At 41.2% G+C, this 23,964-nt stretch overlaps 1 protein-coding gene across 1 annotated transcript in view; it reads right to left on the reverse strand.

The window, feature by feature from the left end:
- LATS1 (large tumor suppressor kinase 1) overlaps window positions 1-8,984 on the reverse strand; it is a 42,098-nt gene extending 33,114 nt beyond the window's left edge. The window contains 1 exon segment of the mRNA XM_042940058.1: window positions 8,969-8,984. The gene's annotated coding sequence lies outside the window, so the exon portion shown is untranslated.
- Between the last annotated feature and the right edge of the window lie 14,980 nt (window positions 8,985-23,964).

Raw genomic sequence — 23,964 nt, forward strand, 5'->3', positions numbered from 1 at the left:
GGATTACTAAGAGAATGATACAATGGACAACCTCTCATCAACTTCACCTTGCAGCTATGATTCTAGATTTTACAAATTAGACTTCAAGTATAAGATTTCTTTAGAAGAAAGGGTACTATTGTTGCTTTAAAAAAGTTTTTAAGCCAGTAGTCCAAAAGATACCTTTACACTTCAAAAACAGATACTTAGGTGTATTTCCCAAACTGTGGACTGGGACTCTAGAGACAGTAAGATTATTAGCGATAGGATGGGGGAAAGGACCTCCATGGACAATATGTCTTATTCCTCACTTAAGGATGAATGTCTTCTAAAACACACTGGAAGAACAGTCATCTAAAGCCTAGTTAAATGTCCTCACTGACAGGGAAATCACCAATGCAAGAAAGCCATTCCACTTGTGACCTGCATCAAGTGTTAGAGATATTTTCTTTTGTGGAACATCGTGAAATCCCACTCAGTGCATACTAGAGCCTGTAACGGGCTGGTGGTGCTAAACACCTCTGCCTACATCCTTACTTAACCATCATCCTAACACCCTGTGAAGCAGGTTTACCATCTTTACTTTGTGTACGAGGAAACTGAGGTTCAGAGAGTTTGGCTAAAACAGTTTGTAAGTGGTACCACTGGGATGGAAACATTGCTGATTATCATATATTAGGAGCCTATTTCTATTCTTATGTATTTTTAAGTAATCTCTACACCCAAAATGGGGCTCGAATTTACAATCCCAAGATCAAGAGTCACATGCTACACCAAGCCAGCTGGGTACCCCATTTCCATTCTTACAAATGTAATCACCATTCACGTTACACAAAAAGCTCTACGGACAGATACAGACACATCCTTCTAGTCATTTAGGGCTCAACCCTATGTCACCTTTTCACCCACCCTTTCTCTGGTAACCTAATTGTCCTATTTTCTTAGTAGTATTCATTACTATCTAAAATTATTTTACTTGTTTAGTTGTTAAATGTTTATCTCCTGAGAACAGAAGACCTTATTTGCCTCATAACCAGCCTGTTCACCACTGATATCAGAGCCTGCCTGACACACAGCGAGTGACATACAATGAATGTATACATTGACAAATGAGAAATAAACGTGTGTCTTCTAAACATCCCCAATTCCTTTAAATGTTCTCTAATTCTAGCCATGTTCTTCTGGATATACTCTAGCTTGTCAAAATCCCAGAGGTGAGAAGAGTAACGGAAAAACAAAAAAATTATTCAAGCACCCGTTCTGTTAATTTTGGCAACGTGAACTCATGCATTTACTTCTCTCAAAAACTGTCTCCTGAGGCATAAAATGGTTGGAGTAACATGGTTTAAGTTAAGGCTTGAATAAGGATTAGGAAAAATGCAATACAGCTAAAGGAACACAAGTGTTCGAGGATGAAGTGTGTTCCTTGCAACAGCACCTGTAACGGCAAAACATGCTATCAGTCCCGATGCTCATCAGCACCTGCTGGAGCAAGTCACAGCACATCGATACGTGACGGGGTACCTGGTAAAAAGAATGAAGCAATTCTGCCTAAATGTACTGACAAGAACAGCCACCCGTAATATATTCTTAAGCAAAAAGGGCAAGTTTCAAGACTATAGATAAAACAAAGCCATTTTAAAATTAGATTATGGGGGTGCCTGGGCGGCTTGATCGATTAAGCTTCTGACTTTAGCTCCGGTCATGATCTCATGGTTTATGAGTTGGAGCCCTGCATTGGGCTCTGCACCGACAGTGTGGAGTCTGCTTCAGATTCTCTGTCTCCCTCTCTCCCCGCACTCCCTCTCCCAAAAATAAATAAATACACATTAAAAAAATCAACTTTAGGGGCACCTCGGTGGCTCAGTCGGTTAAGTGTCAGACTTCGACTCAGGTCATGATCTCACAGTCCGTGGGTTCAAGCCCCATGTTGGGCTCTGTGCTGACAACTCAGAGCTGCAGTCTGCTTTGGATTCTGATTCTGTGTCTTCCGCTCTCTCTGCCTTTTCCCCACTCGTGCTCGCTCGCTCTCGCTCTCTCTCTCAAAAATAAATAAGCGTTAAAAAATAAAAATAAAATAAAATCAAAAAATAAGACGATGATAGTTGTATTGCTCTGTAAATATACAACCACTGAATTGTATACTTTAAATGAGTAAATTTTATGGTATATAAATTATATCTTAGAGCTGTTAAACACTTTATTTTTAAAAATTCCACTTAGGGGCGCCTGGGTGGCTCAGTCGGTTAAGCGTCCGACTTCGGCTCGGGTCACGATCTCACAGTCTGTGAGTTCGAGCCCCGCGTCGGGCTCTGGGCTCACGGCTCAGAGCCTGAAGCCTGTTTCAGATTCTGTGTCTCCCTCTCTCTCTGCCCCTCCCCCATTCATGCTCTGTCTCTCTCTGTCTCAAAAATAAATAAAAAATAAAAAATAAAAAAAAAAAATAAAAATTCCGCTTATGTATATTCATTATATATGCCCATGCACGAATGTTTGCAGCAGGCCTGAAAAAGGATGAAGTCCTGAAGTAGACCATCAAAGCACAGTTTCCTGATGACTTCAGCTCAACAATCAGTACTTTTGTGATACAGTTCTTAATTAGTTATGATCGATCCAATTCTACCTGACAAGCAGCCCACATTTCTCCATTTTGTAAAAACAAAAACTGTCATTTTGTTGCTGAAAATTACACATATTCTGTCTACAACAGAACCCAATCTACTGATAATTACTTCATAAATGAAAGACTGACACATCTTGTGCTCTTATGAAGAAAGCTGGTCCCTAATGTGTATTTTTCCTAAGCATTCCCAAAATATTAATAGCTTACTAATGAAATTTTTCTAGGTTTCACATTTAGCTCACCAGTCTAAAATCTGCGGAATTCCCCTTTTCGCCCTTTCTGAAAGTGAAGGTATTTTCCACTCCCAGTTCCGGAACCCATCATTTCTCCGCAATCAAGGATTAACAATGGCAGTTGTGCAGGGGCGCCTGGGTGGCTCAGTCAGTTAAGCGTCTGACTTCGGCTCAGGTCGTGATCTCACGGATTGTGAGTTCAAGCCCCACATTGGGGTCTGTGCTGACAGCTCCAGAGCCTGGAGCCTGCTTCAGATTCTGTGTCTCCCTCTCTGTTCCTCTCCCGCTTGCGTGCTCTCTCTCTCTCTCAAAAATAAATAAAGATTTTTTAAAACTTCAAAAAAAACCAACAGCAGTTGTGCAATGTCATGTGTCGCTTCGCTCAATAATTGGGTTACATTTCATTCATAGCATCTAAGCATTCCTTTAATACCTCACTTATTTTGGGTTTCAACTCTTTCCAAAATCATTCTCCTTGATAAAGAAAAAAAACAAAAACAAAAAACAAAAAACCCAAAAAACAAAAACAACCATAATTTGCTCCTGTCAATATACAGTATTTGCTTCCATTGCTAACACAAAACTTGGTAAACGATAGCAGCCGTGCAAAAATACCTGTTGAGCTAATAAACGCCAGTGACTTATCCTTTCCTTTTACTCTTAAAAATCTATAATCAGTTTTTTTTAAATTATACAAAGATGCATCCTTACTGAAAAATATAAATATTATAGAATTACGTAAAGTAGAAGTCCCTCATAACTCACCTCCCTCAATATAAGAATCACTATAGTAGGCTGAATAATGGCATCCTAAAAGATATCTGGTTCCTAATCCCTAGAATCTTTAAATGTTATCTTATTTGGAAAAAGGGACTTTGCAGATGTCATTAAGGATTTTGAGATGGGAAGATTATTATAGATTATTCAGGTAAGCAGTATGCACAATTATAAGTGTTCTGAAAGGGAAGGGGAGATCTGATACAAACAGAAGGGGAAGAGGTAATGTGACCATGGGGACAGAGGTGGATTGGTGTGGCCAGAAGCCAAGGAATGTTGGCAGCCAAAGTGGCAAGGAACAGCTTTTCTCCTAGAGCCTCTGGAAGGAGAACAGCCTTGTCAACACCTTGATTTTGGGCCAGTGATACTGATTTTGGATTTCTAGCCTCTAGAACTGTGAGAGAATAAATGTGTGTGTGTGTGTTTTTAAGCCATCAACGTTGTAGTAATTTGCTATAAGCCTCAGGAAACTAATACAACCACTATTAATACTACATGGGGCTAAAAGATACATGAAAAGATGTTCAACATCATTCATAATCAGGGAAATGCAAATCAAAACCACAGTAAGATATCAAGTCATACCTGTCAGAATGGCTAAAATCAAAAGACAAGAAATAATAAATATTGATGAGGATGTTGGAAAAGAGGAGTCCTTGTGCATGCTGGTGAGAATGTAAATTGGTGCAGCCACAGTGGAAAACAATATGGAATGCAAATAGCATATAATCCAGTAATTTCATTACTGAGTATTTACCCAAAGAAAATGAAAACGCTAACTCAAAAAGATATATGTACCCCTATGTTTATTGCATTATTTATAGTAGCCAAGATATGGAAACAACGTAGATGTCCAATGACAGATGAAGGGATAAGGACGATGTAGTCTATATACACAATGTAATATTACTCAGCCATTAAAAAAAAAAAAAAAATGAGAACTTGCCATCTGTGACAACATGGATGGACCTGAAGAGTATTATGCTAAGTGAAATAAGTCAGAGAGAGACAATATGTAGAATCTGAAAAAAACAAGTGAACAAAACCCCCCAAAACCCTCATAAATACAGAGAGCAAACTGACAGTTGTCAGAGGGGTGGGGGTGGAGAATGGGCAAAATGGATGAAGGAGACATAGGCTGGGAGGTATAGGCTTTCAGTTATAGAATATGTCAGCCACGAAGATGAAAGGCACAGTATAGAGAATATGGTCAGTGCTATTGTATGGTGACAGATGGTAGCTACACTGTGGTAAGCAAAGCATAACATCTAGTTGTCCAAACTGTATACCTGAAACTAATGTAGCAGAGCATCAACTCTAGTTCAATTAAAAACATTTTTTTAAGGGTGACTGGCTGGCTCAGTCAGTGGAAAGTCCACTCTTGATCTCAGGGTTGTGGGTTTGAACCTCATGTTGGGGCTAAAGATTACTTTAAAATCTTTAAAAAAGTGTTCTTAAATACTGCATATACTTGGGGCACCTGGGTGGCTCAGTCGGTTGGGTGTCCAACTTCGGCTCAGGTCATGATCTCGCGGTCCCTGGGTTCGAGCCCCGCGTCGGGCTCTGTGCTGACAGCCTGGAGCCTGAAGCCTGCTTCAGATTCTGTGTCTCCCCCTCTTTCTGCCCCTCCCATGCTCATGCTCTCTCTGTCTCTCAACAGTGAATAAATGTTTAAAAAAATTAAAATACTGCATATAACATAATACTACTATTAGTCAAAATGGGATCACAAAACAGGACATCATTCTTTTACATAATATGTTAATTTATAAGAGAAGGTGTTGCCCACACTTATCTGACCAAAGCACGTTTTTTCCCTCAGAGCATTTCATGAGATTCATTCCTATGGAATACATTTTAGAAAATGCTGGGCCAGGGGCACTTGGGTGGCTAAGTTGGTTCAGCATCCAAGTTTAGCTCAGGTCATGATCACCCGGTCTGTGAGCTGGAGCCCCACATCAGACTCCGTGCTGACAGCTCAGAGCCTGGAGCCTGCTTTGGACTCTGTGTCTCCCTCTCTCTCTCTGCCCCTCCCCTGCTCACACTCTGTCTCTCGAAAATGAATAAACATTAAGAAAAAAAGAAAGAAAGAAAGAAAGAAAGAAAGAAAGAAAGAAAGAAAGAAAGAAAGAAAGAAAATGCTGGACCAGAATCATTCTAATCCTATATTCTCTATCTCTGTACTTGAATAATGTAATTTGTAACACTGCTAACATGTGAGTATACAATGGTCACAGAAATAACTGAGTTCTGGTATATGTGTAATAATGTGTTTTTTAAGTTAAAATAAATAAAAAATTAGTTTATGCTTTATCTCTTTCATCTACATGTTGTAATACTTATGAATAAAATATGATGTCTGGAATTTATTTCAATATAATTCGGTTTTGTGGTGAACTGCATGGAAACACGGATGAGACAAAGCACCGGGTAACTGTTGTAGCTGGCTGAGGGGCACATGAGAGTTATACTATCCTCCTTACTTTTGTGTATGCTTGAAATTTTCTGAAACAGAAATGCTCTGGATCTTGCAATGGTTCTGCTGCAAATTACTCTTACTCATATACAAACCACACCAAGAACACAAAGGATTTCTTTAAAGGAACCATTTGGGGCACTTGGGTGGCTCTGCTGGTTGAGTGTCTGACTCTTGATTTTGGCTCAGGTCATGGGATAAGCCCTGCGTCAGGCTCCGTGCTGAGTGTGGAGGCTGCTTAAGATTCTCTCTTTCTCTCCCTCTCCCCCTGCCCTGTCCGCCCCTGGAGCGCTCTCTTTAAAAAAAAAAAGAATAAATAAAAAAAATTAAGAAGCCATTAATACCGTGCAACAACATCATTTCTTGTTTTTTTTTCTTAACATCATCATTTCAGCATTTTCTTTTCAGGGAAAAAATAACACAAACATTACATTTAAACATTCATTAAGTCAGAAGTCAGGTAATCCACACCATCTGATTTCCGTAATGATGGAAAGGAGGAAATGTGGCAGATCTTTATCCAACTGCTGTTGACAAATCTTTGTGCCAGAGTCTATTTTCACATACTGCCCTCTACTTCCCAAATTAGTTCTGGTCAAAGCCCTGTGAGCGGATGTAACTAATGTGTCAATTCTGGGCTGGGGCAGTTAAAAGCCCGTTCTTCTCCATCTCTCTCTTTCTGCTTCAGTGACGATACTGGTCACTTTTTGAGATGGTAGCTTCGCAATATGCAGTGAATGTGGGTCCCTAAGCCACTACTTAAGCTTCCCACTGAACTCCGCTGGGGTCTGTGTGAGCAAAATAGGAATCTGTTGTGTCACCTCACTGATATTTTGCGATTTTACCACAAAACCACCTAAGATTCTTGTGGAAATAAAGACAACCTAAAGCAAGCAGAGTCTATTAAGAGCTTGCCACAGCAAGGGAGTCAGCCACGGTCTCTTTGGCAGAGACTCAAAGGCAGGCAGGGGAGTAGAAAAGCTTCAAACTGAATAAAACGGAAGACTTCAGGTATGCTCTGGTTGTCGGCTGTTGCCACAAGGAAGCTGGAGGCCAGCTAACCTGAAGCAGGACATCCTATGTAATTGGTTGGCGGATATATGTCTTTCTCTGGTAAGTTCTGCGTCAGAAGGGGGCAGTTACTGACCAAGACCTGGCCGTTTGGGCCTACTGCTACTGAGGCTCTGGGTCACAGTTCTATTTTCAAATATGATCTGGCCATTGTCTATCTGTATATTTAGTCTCTCATTCTCCTAATAGAGAAATTGGTACCTATAAGTGAGGTGCTATTATAACAAATACCTAATAGAGTACTGACTTAGTAGTCAGGCTGAGGGCTTCAAAGAAAGTGATACTGGAGGCTGGAAAAATGAAGAACCGTGTTTTACAGTGGCAAAATATTTGATAAAGCTGTTGCCGTTATAACTGGTAAGATGACAGAGTCTACTAAATTTGCAGTTCCATAAAGAGTCTGAAAAAGAGAATCTTAGAAGTGCACTTTGGCTGCTACTGGCTATTTGGCAAAGTATTATAAATGAGGAAAGCAGCAGCTGATTTGCAAGCAGAAATAGGAAGGAATAGAAAGAATTTAGAAACTAAAGTCTTGCAGGGTTGGAAAGCAGCTTGCTTCTAGGCCCCAAACAAGAAGAGATGGGAATAAAAGGCTGAGTACAGAGGCCCACTGGAATCTCTCAGCTGACTAAAGTACTTCAGTGGTAAAAAAAAACATAAATAAATAAAATAAAATAAAATAAAATAAAATAAAATAAAATAAAATAAAATAAAATAAAATAAAAATAAAAATAAAAAATAAAATCACATGCAGGGGATGGCCTCCCCTTAAATAACCAACTGAGAAGAGAAATGGGAGCTCTCCAATCTTTGAATGAGGTTACTAACACATGTGAACTTTGGTTACGGACACATGGAACTGACTGGAACTAAACACATCAGCGGCTTATAACTTTGAGGAAACTGTTTTTGTTAAAGTTTGTTTTTGTTGCTATATAAACCACTCAGGCTCAGACTAAAAATGGTCTCTCACTATTCACAATTTAAACCCCTTGGGTTCCCAATTCCCACAAACCGGAAACTCGATGAGAAAGATTTGCACTTTCCAAAGAGGGACTATTCATTCCCCCAAAGCTCACACTTCATATGAGGCCAAGGATAATAATGAAAAAAGAATTCCAAGGAGGTTCTTGGAGTACAATGGCATAGAGTCACAGAGAACAATGAATGAGGGAGTTCTTTCCATATAATTGAACTAAGGCCCAGTCAAGGAATGTCCCCTACTTCCAAGGCAGGTTGCTTTCACAAGACCCGCCTACAGAAATTTCAAAATTATTATAGATCAGCAATTGCTATTTCCTATTCTTCTCCTTTTCTAACAGTAGCGTTTATTACGGCTCCGTGTCATACTATTGTGTACTGTGGTGAGTAAATCAGTGAGAGAGGGACGGAGGGAAGGGCAAAGAGTGAGAGCAAAGGTAACTGAACAGGTCTCTGGAGCAAAAGAAACCATATTTGGACCCAAAGAGGACATTACTGGACATATCGACCACAGGGTCTATGAATCTAGCTACTGGTGCTTAGGACACAATATACTAGCAAAAGAATTACGTAATACAACAAACATCTTACAGTAAGTACAATATTTTCTTGATTCTAAAATACATGCTTTTCCATATTCTGATATTTCTGAAGTCGAATATATCTTACAGTCTTTCTTTCTATATTTCTTTATAAGATTTTAAAGTAATCTCTACACTCAACATGGGGCTCAAACTTACAACCCTAAGATCAAGAGTTGCACACTCTACTGACTGAGCCAGCCAGGCACTCCTTAAAGTCAATATTTAAAGAAATTCTGGGGCTCACCTGGGTGGCTCCATCGGCTAACCATCCAACTCCGGCTCAGGTCATGATGTCACAGTTCCTGAGTCTGAGCCCCGCTCAGAGATAGAGAGTGACCAACTGTTCTATCAGGCTGTGCTGACAGTGCAGAGCCTGGAGCTTGCTTCGAGTTCTTTGTCTCCCTCTCTCTCTGCCCCTCCCCTACTGGAGCTCTGTCTCTCTCAAAAATAAATAAACATTAAATATATATATATTTAAAGAAATTCTGGGGGCGCCTGGGTGGCTCAGTCGGTTAAGCGGCCGACTTCGGCTCAGGTCACGATCTCGCGTTCCGTGAGTTCGAGCCCCGCGTCCGGCTCGGTGCTGACAGCTCAGAGCCTGGAGCCTGTTTCAGATTCTGTGTCTCCCTCTCTCTCTGCCCCTCCCCTGTTCATGCTCTGTCTCTCTCTGTCTCAAAAATAAACATTAAAAAAAATTAAAAAAAAAAAAAAAAAAAAAAAAAAAAAAGAAATTCTGTCAGCTCCAAAGCAGAGAAGTTCTAGAACAGCAGACAGTCCACATAGCTAACCTGATCATAAATAAAAGGTGAAATTTCCTTGTCACTTCCACTGTGTTATTTTCATCGGCAGCACCACATATGGTTGAATCTGGACCCTTAATTAATGGTCAAAATGTCTTCAAAAAGATTCCACTATGACGTAGCATTATGTATTCAGGAATTGTCACCCAATAGGCAATGCAATTAAAGAAATAAACAATTGTCAAATTTAGATGAGATCACAAAATTGTCAAAGAGATTCAAGTACAAACACTCAAACATGAACTTTCAAAGCCTTTTGAATTATCAGAAGATGTTTTATTTCCAGCAGTAACTCACTCAACTAAGAAAAAAATAGTTTAAGCAAAAACAAAAGACAAAACCTCACAATTTGTCAACATGCCGCAAAATCATAAAAACAATAAAAGCAGCATGTCACCATGTTATGTGTTAACTATCCCCAAGCCCCAAGAAATTCAGAAGAATCCTAGATTCTGAATGTGAAGAAGGCTGAGATTCAAACTTCATCATGACCAAAAAAAAAAAAAAAAAAAAGGGTATACAATTGACAGGATAAATGTATGCTGCTGAAGGTTAATAAAAACTATGTTTAAGAGCACCTAGCTACCTCAGTCAGTGGAACATGTGACTCTTATCTTGGGGTTGTAAGTTTGAGCTCCACAATGGGCACAGAGATTACTTATGAAAAAAAAAATTTAAGAAATACTACTGAAAAAATTAATTACAAAAACAAAAACTACATAGGGCACGTGGGTGGCTCAGTCAGCTGAGTGACCAACTCTTGATTTTGGTTCAGGTCATGATCTCATGGTTTCATGAGTTCGGGCCCCATGTGGGCTCTGAGTGGGCTCTGTTTGAGCTCTGTGTTGGCAGTGAAAAGCCCACTTGGGATTCTCCCTCTTTCTCTGTCCCTCCCTCCCCCAAAAAACAAACAAACAAACAAACAAACAAACAAACAAAAACCCCTATGTTTATTTTCCTTTCCCTGAAATACTGTTACTAAACAGATGACTTCTGACTTACTGTTTAGAATTTCTTGAAACAGAAAATATGACAATTCAACCTCATCCTTTTTCATAATTATATATTGAATTACTTCATGTAGATGTACTATAATTTATCTATCCCCTACTCATGGGCATTTAGGTTCTTTCCAATTTTTTCTATTATAACATTTCAAACACTGATAACTTGAGTATTATTGGTAAAATTCTAGTTCTGAGGATTGGTGGGGAGTTCATGAATGTTCCTCTTCTATGATCATAGCTTACATGTATATAACATATTCCTTGTAAATATTAAATTAGTTCATAAAAATGTGACAATAAAAACTGTTGTGCAAACACTGTTAAGCATTTCCATTTTTTTAAAAAATGTTTATTTTTGAGAGAGAGTGAGCACAAGCAGGGAGGGGTGAAGACAGAGAGGGAGACACAGAATCTGAAGCAGGTTCCAGGCTCTTTGCTGTCAGCACAGAGCCTCATGCAGGGCTGGAACCCACCAACCTTGAGATCATGACCTGAGCTGAAGGTGGATGCTTAACTGACTGAACCACCTAGTTAAGCATTTCCCCAGTTAAGCCCCAGTTAATGCCCCAGTTAGGCATTTCACTTGAGATAAATTCCCAGAACTGGAATTACTGCATCAAAGAGAATGCATACAGGCATATCTAGTTTTATTTGGCTTCATTTTACTGTGCTTCACAGACGCTTCCTTTTTTTTTTTTTTTTTTTTTAACAAATTGAAGGTTTCTGGCAACCTTGCCTTGAACAAGTCTATTGTCACCATTTTTCCAACAGCATTTGCTCACTTCATGTCTCTGTGCTATACTTTGGTAATTCTTACAACATTTTAAAACCTTTCGTTATTATTATACTTGTTATGGTGATCTGTGATCAGTGATCTCTGATGTTATTACTGTAACTGATTCAGTGCACCATGAACCACACCCATAGAAGACAGCAAACTTGACAAATGTTGCAGGGGTTCTGACTGCTCCACCGACCAGCCATTCCCCCATCTCCTCAGGCATCCCTGTTGCCTGAGACACAACAATATTGGTATCAGGGCAATTAATAACCCTATAATGGCTTCTAAGTGTTCAAGTGAAAGGATTTAGCTTTAAATCAAAAGCTAAAAATGACTAGGGTGCCTGGATGGATCAGTTGGTTAAGCATCCAACTGTAAGCTCAGGTCATGATCTCACAGTTTGTGAGCCTGAGCCCCACACTGGGCTCTGTGCTGACAGCCTGGACCCTTCTTGGAATTCTCGCTCTCCCTCTCTATCTCTCTCCACCCCTCCCCTGCTTGTGCTCTCTCCCCAAATAAATAAATAAACTTAAAAAAAAAAAAAAAGCTAAAAATGATTAAGCTTAGTGAGGAAGTCATGTCAAAAGCTGACAGGCCAAAAGCCAGGCCTCTTTCACCAAACAGTTAGCTAAGTTGTGAATGCAAAAAAAAAGTTTTTAAAGGAAATGAAAAGTGCTACTCCAAGGGCAGCTGGCTGGCTCAGTTGGTAGAAGCATGTGACTCTTGATCTCAGGCTTGTAAGTTCAAGCCCCACATTGGGTATAGAGATTACTTAAAAATAAAAATCTTTAAAATAAATTTAAAAAATAAATAAAAGTGCTACTGCAGTGACTGCATGAATGATAAGAAAGCGAAATACCCTTATTGCTGAATATGGAGAAAGTTCTGGTGGTCTGTACAGCAGACCAAACCAGTCACAATATTTTAAGCCAAAGCCTAATCCAGAGCAAGGCCCGAAGTGTCTTCAATTCTGTGAAGGCTGAGAGGTAAGGAAGGTGCAGAAGAAAAGTTTGAAGCCAGCAGAGGTAGGTTCATGACGTTTAAGGAAAGAAGCCATCTCCATAACATGGAAGTGCAAGGTAAGGCAGCAAGTACTGATGTAGAAAGCACATCAAGTGATCCAGAGAATCTAGCTAAGATAATCGAAGTGGCTACACTGAACAACAGATTTGCACTGGAGATGAAACAGCTTTCTATTGGAAGAAGATGCCATCTAGGCCTTTCATAGCTAGAGAGAAGTCAATGCCTGGCTTCAAAGTCCAAAAAACAGGCTGACTGTCTTGTTAGAGGCCAATGCAGCTGGTGACTTTAAGGTGAGGCCAATGTTCATTTACCATTCCAACAGTCCTAGGGCCCTTAATTATGCTAAATCTACTCTGCCCCTGCTCTATAAATGGAAAAACAAAGCCCTGATGACAGAACATCTGTTTACAATATGGTTTACTGAATGTTTTAAGCCCACTGCTGAGACCTACTGCTCAGAAAAAAAGATTCCTTTCAAAATATTACTGTACACTGACAATGTATCTGGTCACCCAAGAGCTCCGATGGAGACGTACAATGAGATTTATCTTATTTTTGTGCCTGCTAACACAACATCCATTCTGCAGCCCGTGGTCAAGGAGTCATTTCAACTTTCAAGTAAGGCTACAGCTGCCACAAACAGTGATTCCTCTGATAGATCCAGACAAAATACACTGAAAACCTTCTGGAAATGATTTACCATTCTAGATGTCATTAAGAACATTCATAATTCATGTAAAGAGCTCAAAATAACAACCTTAACAGGAGTATGGAAGAAGTTGATCCCAATACTTAGGGATGCTTTTGAGAGGTTCAAGACTTCAGTGGAGGAAGTTAACTACAGATGTGGTGGAAATAGCAAGAGAACTAGAATTAGAAGAGGAGCCTGAAGGGGCACAAGGGTGGCTCAGTTGGTTGAGCATCTGACTCCTGGTTTCAACTCAGGTCATGAGCTCACGGTTCATGGGTTTGAGCCCCATGTTGGGTTGGGCTCTGCGTGGGCAGTGCTAGAGCCTGCTTGGGATTCTCTCTCTGCCCCCCCCCCCTTCCAAATAAACTTTAAAAAAAAAAAAAAAAAAAAAAGAAGTGAAGCCTGAAGATGTGACTGAATGGCTACAATCTCATGATAAAACTTTAATGGATAAGGGGTGGCTTCTTATGGATAAGCAAGGAAAATAGTTTCTTGAGATGGAATCTACTGATGGTAAAAATACTAGGAAAATTATTGAAATAACAAGAAAGGATTTAGAAACTGAGTTTCTTAGTTGAGAAAGCAGTGGCAAGCTTTGAGAGGATTGGCTCCACTACTGAAAGAAGTTCTACAATGGATAAAGTGCTATCAAACAGCTTCACATGCTACAGAGAAATTGTTTATGAAAGGAAGAGTCAATTGGTACAGCCAACTTCACTATTTTCTTATTGTAAGAAATTGCCACAGCCACCCCAACCTTCAGCAACTGCCACCCTGGTCAGCAGCCATCAACATCAAGGTAAGACCTTCCACCAGCAGAAAGATTAGGATTTGCTAAAAGCTCAGATGATGGTCAGCACTTTTTAGCAATAATGTATTTTTTTTTAATATATGAAACTTATTGTCAAATTGGTTTCCATACAACACCCAGTGCTCATCCCAACAGGTGCCCTCCTCAATACCCATCACCCACCCTCCCCTCCCTCCAACCCCCCACAGCAATAATGTATTTTTAAATTAAGGTATGTACATTGTCTTTGTAGACACAATGCTACTGCATTATCAGTAGACTACAATATAGCATAAACATGATTTATATGCACTGGAAAACCAAAAAGTTCATGTGGCTCATTTTACTGCAATATTTGTTTTATTGCAGTGGTTTGGGAACTAAACCCACATATCTTCAAGGGATGCAGGTATTTAAAATCCTGACATTTGGGGGTGCCTGGGTGCCTCAGCTGGCTAAGTGTCCGACTCTTGCTTTCAGCTCAGGTCACGATCTCACATTTGTGAGATCAAGCCCCAAGTTGGGCTCTGCACTGGGCATGAAGCCTGCTTAAGATTTTCTCCTCCCTCTGTCCTTCCTCCACACACACTTTCATAAATAAATACATACATACATACATACATACATACATACATAAATACTAAAACCAAAAATATAATTAACAACAAGCGTTGGCAAGGATGTGGAGAAAAAGGAACCCTCTTGCACTGTTGGTGGGAATGCAAACTGGTGCAGCTACTCTAGAGAACAGTTCCTCAAAAAGTTAAAAATAGAACTACCCTTAGATCAAGTAAATGCACCACTGGGTATTTACCTCAGAAATATAAAAACACTAATTCAAAGGGATACATGCACTCCTATGTTTATAGTAGTATTATTTACAATAGCCAAATTGGAAGCAGCCCAAGTGTCCATCAACTGTCCATCAATAGATGCATCGATAAAGATGTGGTTCATATCTTTATCACAGGAATATTACACAGCCATAAAAAAGAATGAAATCTTGAATTTAAAGATTTTTTTTTTTTTAACGTTTATTTATTATTGAGACAGAGGGAGACAGAGCATGAATGGGGGAGGGTCAGAGAGAGGGAGACACAGAATCTGAAACAGGCTCCAGGCTCTAAGCTGTCAGCACAGAGCCCGACGCGGGGCTCGAACTCACGGACCACGAGATCATGACCTGAGCTGAAGTCGGCCGCTTAACCAACTGAGCCACCCAGGCGCCCCTGAAATCTTGAATTTAAAAGGACATGAATGTAGCTAGACAGTATAATGCTAAGTGAAATAAGTCCACCAGAGAAAGACAAATACCATATTTCACTTATATGTGGAATTTAAGAAACTAAAACAAATAAGCAAAAGGAACAAAAAAAGGGTGAGACAAACCAAGAAACAGACTCTTCACCATAGAAAACAAACTGATAGCTACCAGAGGGGAGGTGGGTAAAACAACCAACGGGGATTAAGGAGTGCACTTGCTGTGATGAGCACTGGGTGCTGTATGGCATTTTTGAATCACTATATTGTATATCTATAACATAACACTGTATGTTAATGATACTGGAGTTGAGAATTAAAATTTTTTTAAGTTTATTTGAGAGAGGGAGAGAGAGCACGTATGCACGCGCACACGAGTAGAGGAAGGGCAGAGAGGAAGAGAGAGAATCCCAAGCAGCCTCTGCACTGTCAGCACAGAGCTGGATGCAGGGGCTTGAACCCACTAACCATGAAATCATGACCTGAGCCAAAATCCAGAGTTGGACGCTTAACCGAATGAGCCACCCAGGCGCTCCTGAAATAAAATTTTTTAAAAAGGAAAAAAAATAAAGGAAAAGATATGCCAAAAAATAAAATAAAATCCTGACAGTGTCAAATTGCCTTCCACAAAGGTATATTAATTTACAATTCTTCCAAACAAGGTATGGTCAACACTGGCATTAACAAATCTTAGTAATCTTTGCTAATAGCAAATGTGAAAATTCAGATTAATAATCGGTAAAGAGAATTTAAAAAAAAATTTTTTTTTTTACATTTATTTATTTTTAAGAGACAGAGAGAGACAGAGCACAAGTTGGGGGAGGGGCAGAGAGAGAAGGAGACACAGAATCCGAAGCAGGCTCCAGGCTCTGAGCCGTCAGCACAGAGCCTGATGTAGGGCTCGAACTCACAAACCATGAGATCAGGACCTGAGTCGAAGTCAGACGCTTAACCGACTGAGCCACCCAAGAGCCCCTGGTAAAGAGAATTTTTTTAAGTTTATTTATTTTGAGAGAGAGAAAAAGACAGTGTGAGTGGGGGAGGGGCAGAGAGAGAGGGAGAGAGCGAGAATCCCAAGTTCTGATAGTGCAAAGCCCAATGAGGAGCTCAAACTCACACACTGTGAGATCATGACCTGAGCTGAAATCAAGAGTTGGACACTTAACTGAGCTACCCAGGTGCCCTGGTAAAGAGAATTTTTAAAAGAACTCTTCAAGGCAAAATAGCTTACCACTAACTCATGTTACACTGGTGCCAGATTAATCTCTCTAATAAATAGTTCTGATCATGTCAATTTCTTACTCCAGAACTTCAATGATTCCTTTAACTTAGTGATTAAAAAGCAATGGAGGGGTGCCTGGGAGGCTTAGTGGGTTGAGTGTCAGACTCGAGTTCAGCTCATGTCGTGATCCCACAGTCCTGGGATCAAGCTCTACATCAAGCTTGGTGCTGAGTGTGGAGTCTGCTTGGGATTCTCTCTCTCTCTCTCTCTCTCTCTCTCTCTCTCTCGCTGCCCCCCTCAGCCCCTCCCCACTCCCACTCTACTACTCTCTTTCTTAAAAAAAAAAAAAAAAAAAAAAAGGAAAGGAAAGGGAAAAAAAAAGACAATTGGAATCAAACTGCAGGGTACAAATCCCAGTTCTACCACTAACTGTGTGCTCTTGGCAAGCCATGTCTCAGTTTCTGCATCTTCAAATGTGGGCAATAATGGTCCTATCTAATAGAATTATTTTGAGCACTATGTAATGCTCAAAATACAGTTTAATCCAGTTGACCCTTGAACAACACAGGGGGTTAGGTGCAGCAACCCCCTATGCAGTCTAAAATCTGAATACAACTTTTGACTCCCCCCAAACTTAACTACTAATAGCCTACTGTTGACCAGACGCCTAATAACGTAAACACAATTAACACTTATTTTGTATAAGTATTATACTCTGTATTCTTACCTAGCTTTTTCTTAGTTTTTTTCAGTATTTCTAGGTTATAAAGTTCATCTGTGAGTTTTTTCAAATTGTTGCAAATCTCCAAAAAGTTTTCCAATATAATTTGTTGAAAAAAATCTGTGTGTAAGTGGACCCACATACTTCAAATCTGTATTGTTCAAGGGTCAACTGTGCATGTTAAATGTTTAGAATAAATTCCCAACTCAATAAATGTCAGTTATCTTCTCTCTTTCCACTATCTTACCTAGACTCTCCCTAGCATATCATACTCTAACCAAGCCAAATTACCTGAGAGCAGGTAACTTGTCCCCTTTTCTTTTCTACTTTCATGTCCTTACTTATACTGTTTATTCTTTTTGGGAGAGCCCCTGCCATATTTCTTCTTGTTGAAATTATACCCAACCTTTAAGGTACCAAATGACTTCTTCACAAAGATTTCATTAAACTGCCCATTTCTTATCCTTCCCTGAACTTTGCATGGTCAAATAAAACATGTTTTTGCCCTAGTCCTGTACTTGTCTTATTTTTCCTATTAGATCACAGATTCACAGAGAATAAAATATCACACAGAATAAAATACAATATATATAAAAATATATACCTCAACATATATACTCCAGGTAAGGAAATGCATCCAGAGAGATAAACTGGCCCAAGTTCATGCAGCCAGCTGGAGGTCACGCTAGAAATGGAATCCACACATCCTGAACTGTCTCAGAGCTCTTTTCATCAGAACCTGCATCTTGAGTTTCCTAAGGGCAGGGATCATGACTCACTCATTCTTTTAAGGAACATTTAAATCAGCTAGAGTGAACAGACAAAACCTCCATTTCTTTGAAACTTTAGATCTTCATCTAAATGTCAGCAAACCCAAACAAATATTGTTGATATTTTGTCCAACTTAGGGAAAAACCAGGTACCATTACATAATAAGATTTCAAAGTGTTACCTTGGGTTGAATTAGGTTTATAAAAAAGATGGCCTGTCTCAATGCTTTGACAGAGTCAGTTCTGACAACAGCAACAGTAATATGTACTTTCTTTCTTAGCAGCATATAGTCTCAGTTGTTTAGACAGCAATATTTAAGATTCTCTTATACTGAAGACATTTTCTTCACTTTGCATTCTATAAATTAGCTGATCAAAAGTGAAAACTATCACTATATTTTATCTTATGCTGAAAAATGACTGCCATTTCTACTTGATAAAAGTGTTGTTCAGTGACTACATAACTTTATGGTCTACAAAAAGCCACTAATCTAAATACAACATCTAGAATGAAAACTAACCATAGTTGGATCTGTTCCAAGGCTATATTTATATAGAATAACAAGGACTAGCATTAAAAACAAAAACGCAACCTACAGAAGAAAACACAGATCATACAAAAAAAAAAAAAAAAAAAGTAAAAGCATGTTTTATTTGCTTTCGGAAAGTGGCAGGGGGTAGTCAATGAATAGTCAGACATAGAAAGAATGCGCCTTCCCCAGCTAGGGCCTTGATCTAGTTTCTTGCAGTAGCAGCTGATCAGAGGAACACAATGCTACTTCTTTTAGTGTGAAATCAGTCAAATTCCTCCACTGCCTTAGGGAATCAACTAGCTCATTTTACCTATCAGCTTATTAAAGGAAAGAAATAACTTTACTTAAATCACAAATGTAACTATCTTAGCAGAGAACATTCATTCCAATTATAATGTCCTGCCTTTTCTTCCTCATGAAGGAAATCTGATAAAGAATTTTAATCTTCAATAAATAATCCATAAAGGCCCGACAAGCTTCATGATTCCGGGTGAATGACACCGTAGTTGTGTGTGAGACTATATTTGTCTACTTATGTCTCACCAGCTTTAGGAATAACATCTACAAAATAATATATATTTTTAGTCATATTACCATATGGGTCGACAAACATTAAACTCTGACCCCCTGGAAAACTTTCAACTGGCAAAGTCAGAGAAAGGGGTTAATTCAAATCACCTGAGAGCCATTCTTTGCGCTCCAAGTTCTTTTTGAAGTTACAACAAACAGCGTTCCTTGTATTTTCTTTCCTTCATTTTATTTATGCACACATTCCTACTCCATAAAGATCTCTCCATCCCTCCTACCCCTTCCAACTATGAACAGTAAGCTAACATTACAGTGGACTGGAGACAGAAATTCCCGGGCTTTCTTCAAGGTATATCCAGGATCGAGTCCCTCTGGGATGCAAAGAACCGCAGCTCTTTCACTGCGATGTTGTTTCAGAACCACCTTTCACTTTCCTTCCTTCCTAAACACTGACCAGTCCGTGCTGGGGATAGGGGTGGAAGTGGGAGACACAGTCCGCCTAAGGCCTCCAGCAAATCAGGCTCTCCCCAACCTAACCTGCACTTCCAAGGCCGCAGTGCCTGCGGCTCTTCCGCCAGCCCCGGGCGCGGCCAACCCTCGCTTCCCCAGGGCAGGGCTCAGCTCAGGTCCATGCAACCAGCCAAGTCAGGCCCGCACCGGGCCGGGCCGGCCCGCTCGTCCGCAGCGGCCCCTGGACCCCCGCCAGCAGGACTGGGCGTGGGCCCCGGCGGCCACCGCCCCGCCAACTCGGGCTCGGGAGGAAGGAGTGCGCCCCACCCGCTACGCCAGCCCCAGACCTACCTGCAGGGGAAAGCGAGGCTCCTGGACAGCGGCCACGGGCCCGAGGGCTGGCGCCCAGGCGGCCGGAGCCCGTCCCAAGGACCCCAAATATCCCTGGTGGTACAGGGCGGGGACAGACGCCGGGGGGCTGCCTCGGGCCAGCGCGGCCCGTCGCGGGGGTCGCGGGGACCTGGCTCTCCCCTCAGCACCAGTCCACCGCCGCCGCCGCCATTTTGCCTTCCACTCGGTGGTGTCGCCGCCGCCGCACTCCGCCGCAGGTTTCCCGGATGTGGGCATTTCCCGGCGTCGCTTGCGCGGGGGCCGAGGACTGGGGGCTTCAGTCCGCCCCGCCGCCAGCAGCCAGCGCGCCGCCTGCGGCCTCCCGCCCTCCGCCGGTCGTCCTCTCTTCAGCGTGCTGGCGAGCGTCTCCCCGCGTCGCCCCCGCCTGGCGCTGGCCCGGTGGCTCTCCCTGGCTCGTGGGATCAGGCTTGTCCTCTCCGAAGTCCGCTCATTTATTTCAGTCTCTCTTTTCCAGTTGAGCTCTTGCTGTGCACGGATCCAGAATCAAGACGCGCATCTCCAGAAGTTTAATTCTCAGAAGGAAGCAGCAATGAGTTGCCCTGAAACCTCGCTGTGGGTGGGCACTAGGGATTGGGATTTCTAGAGGCTTTGAAATAGATTGATTTTTGCTTAGTACTCTTTCTTTCCCCGAGTAAGTCCGTGTTTAAGTATTTGCCGAATCAGATTAATATATCCTTGAACCCAGGCAGAGTAATAGAGTTTGGAGATTTTTAACCTGTCAACCGAATCAGGGGATGAGAAAAGTCATTATTGTTAAGATTGGGATAACGTGACTGCGAGAAGAGGTTTGTATTTCTTGTTGAATTGGAAATTTGGGATGAGATCATTGCGTTTGTGATGTCTGAAGGTACCATCTACCCTTTGTAAAGAGTGCTTTTGTCAAATCTGCCTCTAGAAAATAATATGGTTAATATTTGCAAACATCTAAGATTTTATTTTTGAAGTAATCTCTACACCCGATATGGGCCTGAAACTCACAACCCTGGAAGAGTTGCAGACTCCACTGACTGATACTGCCAGGCATCCCTCAACATCTTTCATTTTTCTACTAGAGACTATTAAAATTGTTTTAGGATTAAAGACTTATTTTTCTGATGTTAAATTAGTTACTGGCCACTGTATCCTAAAGTTCAAATGTGAAAACTTCTGTTAAAAGAAAGGATTCCAAGGGTGCCTGGGTGGCTCAGTCGGTTAGGCGTCTGACTTCCGCTCAGGGCATGAAATCACAGTTCGTGGGTTCGAGCCCTGCATCAGGCTCTGTGCTGACAGCTCGGAGCCTGGAGCCTGCTTCGGATTCTGTGTCTCCCTCTCTCTCTGTTCCTCCCACACTCATACTCTGTCTCTCTCTCTCGAGAGCTTCAAAAATAAATAGAAACATTAATTAAAAAAAAAAAAAGGAAAAGAAAAGATTCCAGGGCAACTTGGTGACTCAGTTGGTTAAGTGTCAGACTCAGGGGTTGGTGAGATCCAGCCCGGCATGAGACAGCTCCGAGCTGACTTGGGATTCTCTCTCTCCCTCTCTCTCTGCCCCTCCTCTGCTCACACTCGTGCTCTCTCTCTTTCTCTCAAAATAAATAAATGAAAAAAAAAAAAAAGGAAAAGATGCCATTCTAAGAGCACTTTACAAGCACTTGGGGCACCTGGATTAAGCATCCAACTCTTGATTTCAGCTCAGGCTATGATCTCACGGTCCGTGGTTTGAGCCCCACATGCCTGAGTTTGGGATTCTCTCTCTCTCTCTCTGCCCCTCCCCTGCTTGCGTGCACATGCTCTTTCTTTCAAAATAAATAATCTTAAAAAAAAAAAAAAAAGAAAAGAAAATCTACAAGCACAGAGTTTGTAAAAGATACAGGGCATGACCCAAAGTGGGTCACATAATAGCCCTAGGTCTTACTTTCTTCACCTGCAGGACTAAGTAAGCTTTGGGGATTCTTTCAACCTCAAACTTCCATGAATGTTGGGGTACCTGGGGGGCTCAGTCAGTTAAGTGTCTGACTTTGTCTCAGGTCATGATCTCATAGTTTGTGAGTTTGAGCCCCACTTGGGCTCTATGCTGACAGCTCGGAGCCTGGAGCCTGCTTTGGATTCTGTCTCCCTCTCTGCCTGCTCTTCCCCTGCTCATGCTTTCTCAAAAAGTAAACATTAAAAAAAATTTAAATGAATCTAATATGTTCACAGGACTTCTTGTCCTTTTCAGGATTATATATCTGAAAAAGCATACTGCCTCCCAAATCTTGTCACCTTTGTCACTCATCCAGGGAACTTATTCACTTAAGCGCTTCAATTTAAAAAAAAAAAAAAAAAAAAAAAAAGCTTATTTATTTTTGAGAGAGAGAGAGCGTGCACAAGCGAGGGAGAGGCCGAGAGAGGGACAGACAGAATCCAAAGCAGGTTCCAAGCTCTGAGCTATCAGCACAGAGTGCAACACAGGGCCTGACCCCACAAACTGGATCACGACCTGAGCTGAAGTTGGATGTTTAACTGACCGGTCCACCCAGGTGCCCAAAAGCTCTTCAGTTGTAAGCCTAAAGGCGAGTATCTCCATAAACTACTGTTTTGGGGAAGTTTCCTAGATAATTCAAGGGGCTCAGTGAAGTGCTCTATCTGGGACTAGGAGATTTAATTCCAGTGAAGTAGTGGGGAGAGAAGAGGAGGGAAAGGAGAGAAGAGATGATTAGGAAAGAAGAAGCAATCCACAAGATGAAAAAAACGGCTGAAAGGTGGGGGTGGAGGTGAAAAAGCAGGGAAATACTAAGGCTGTGGCAAGTCTCTGAATGGCAATACCTACCATTCATTTGAAGGGCTTTGTATTGTGATGAAAAACCCTTGGTCCAGCTACAGCCTACTGGACTTCTCAATGCTTCATTGAAATGAGGATTTGGGGTTTCATTTTGTTTTCATCAACAGAGGTAGGGGCCAGTTTTCATGCTTGGGTGATTGCAGGATCAGGGGCAGCAAACAAGGAAGAAGTCTAAAGAGCAATGTGGCCCTGAGGGCATAAGCCCTCCCAGAAACTCAGTCTTAGGGGAAGGCTCTAGACTATGAGCTGCCCACACTCAAGAGATGGAGAATTGCATTCTACTTCTTTCCCAGCAGAGAATCCACATAAATTAGTTTGAAGTCTGAGAAGATTGGTCTCTTCACTCATTTTTTAAAAACATTCACGTCAATGTGGAGTCATGAATACTTATTTTATGGTTTGAGTATTTTATTTATTTTGTTGATCAAATTGTTCCAGCTTTGGCTATTGGGAGCTCTTCCAGTTGAATTGGCTTCTATGTCCCTTTGACATATCCTCCTTCTGCCATCATTACAGGCTTTTACAAGTGTTTCTTAAAAGAACTTCCTTACTTAAAAGAAAAAAAAAAAAGTTTATTTATTTTGAGAGAGACAGAGAGAGCATAAGCTGAGGAGGGGCAGAGAGAAGAGAGAGAATCCTAAGCGGGTTCCATGCTCAGCATGGAGCTTGACTCAAGGCCAGATCCCACAGCTGTGGGATCATGACTGGGTGGAAGTCAAGAATTTGATGCCCAACTGACTGAGCCAACCAGGTGCCCCAGAATTTCCTTACTTTCTGACAGTACAAGATGTTTTAAGCTACCTTATAGATTCCTGTCCCTCCAAGGAGTCCTTGCTCCTACAACTGGAGAATGGTATTAGAAACCAAATCTGGGTTCTCTGTGTGCTTATTGCTGCTGGAGTATCATTGCTTGTAGGACGTCTCTTGCTAAGAAATTTTAAAATTTAAGTTCATTCTGTACTATGAAGGTGTAAAATCTGTGTTTTTACAAATTGCAGCTATTATTTTACAGTTAAAAAATTTTTTTATGTTTGTTTATTTTTGAGAGGGACAGAGCATGAGTAGGGGAGGGGTAGAGAGAGAGGGAGGCACAGAATCCGAAGCAGGCTCCAGGCTCTGAGCTGTCAGCACAGAGCCCGACGTGGGGCTCAAACCCATGAACTGTGAGTTCATGACCTGAGCTGAAGTTGGACGCTTAACCAACTGAGCCACCCAGGCGCCCCACCAGTTTAGTATTAATTCGTTTAGCTTCTTATGTCCGTGGCCTGCACAAAAATTTTTTGACAGCTAATGCATTTCTACTTTTTTTCACGTGTATTCATTTTTGAGAGAGGGAGAGAGACAGAGCACATGTGGGGGAGGGGGAGAAAGAGGGAGACAGAATCTGAAGCAGGCTCCAGGCTCTGAGCTGTCAGCACAGAGTCCCACATGGGGCTTGAACAGCTGATGCATT

This window comes from Panthera leo, chromosome B2, assembly GCF_018350215.1.
Source record: "Panthera leo isolate Ple1 chromosome B2, P.leo_Ple1_pat1.1, whole genome shotgun sequence".
Taxonomy (NCBI): domain Eukaryota; kingdom Metazoa; phylum Chordata; class Mammalia; order Carnivora; family Felidae; genus Panthera; species Panthera leo.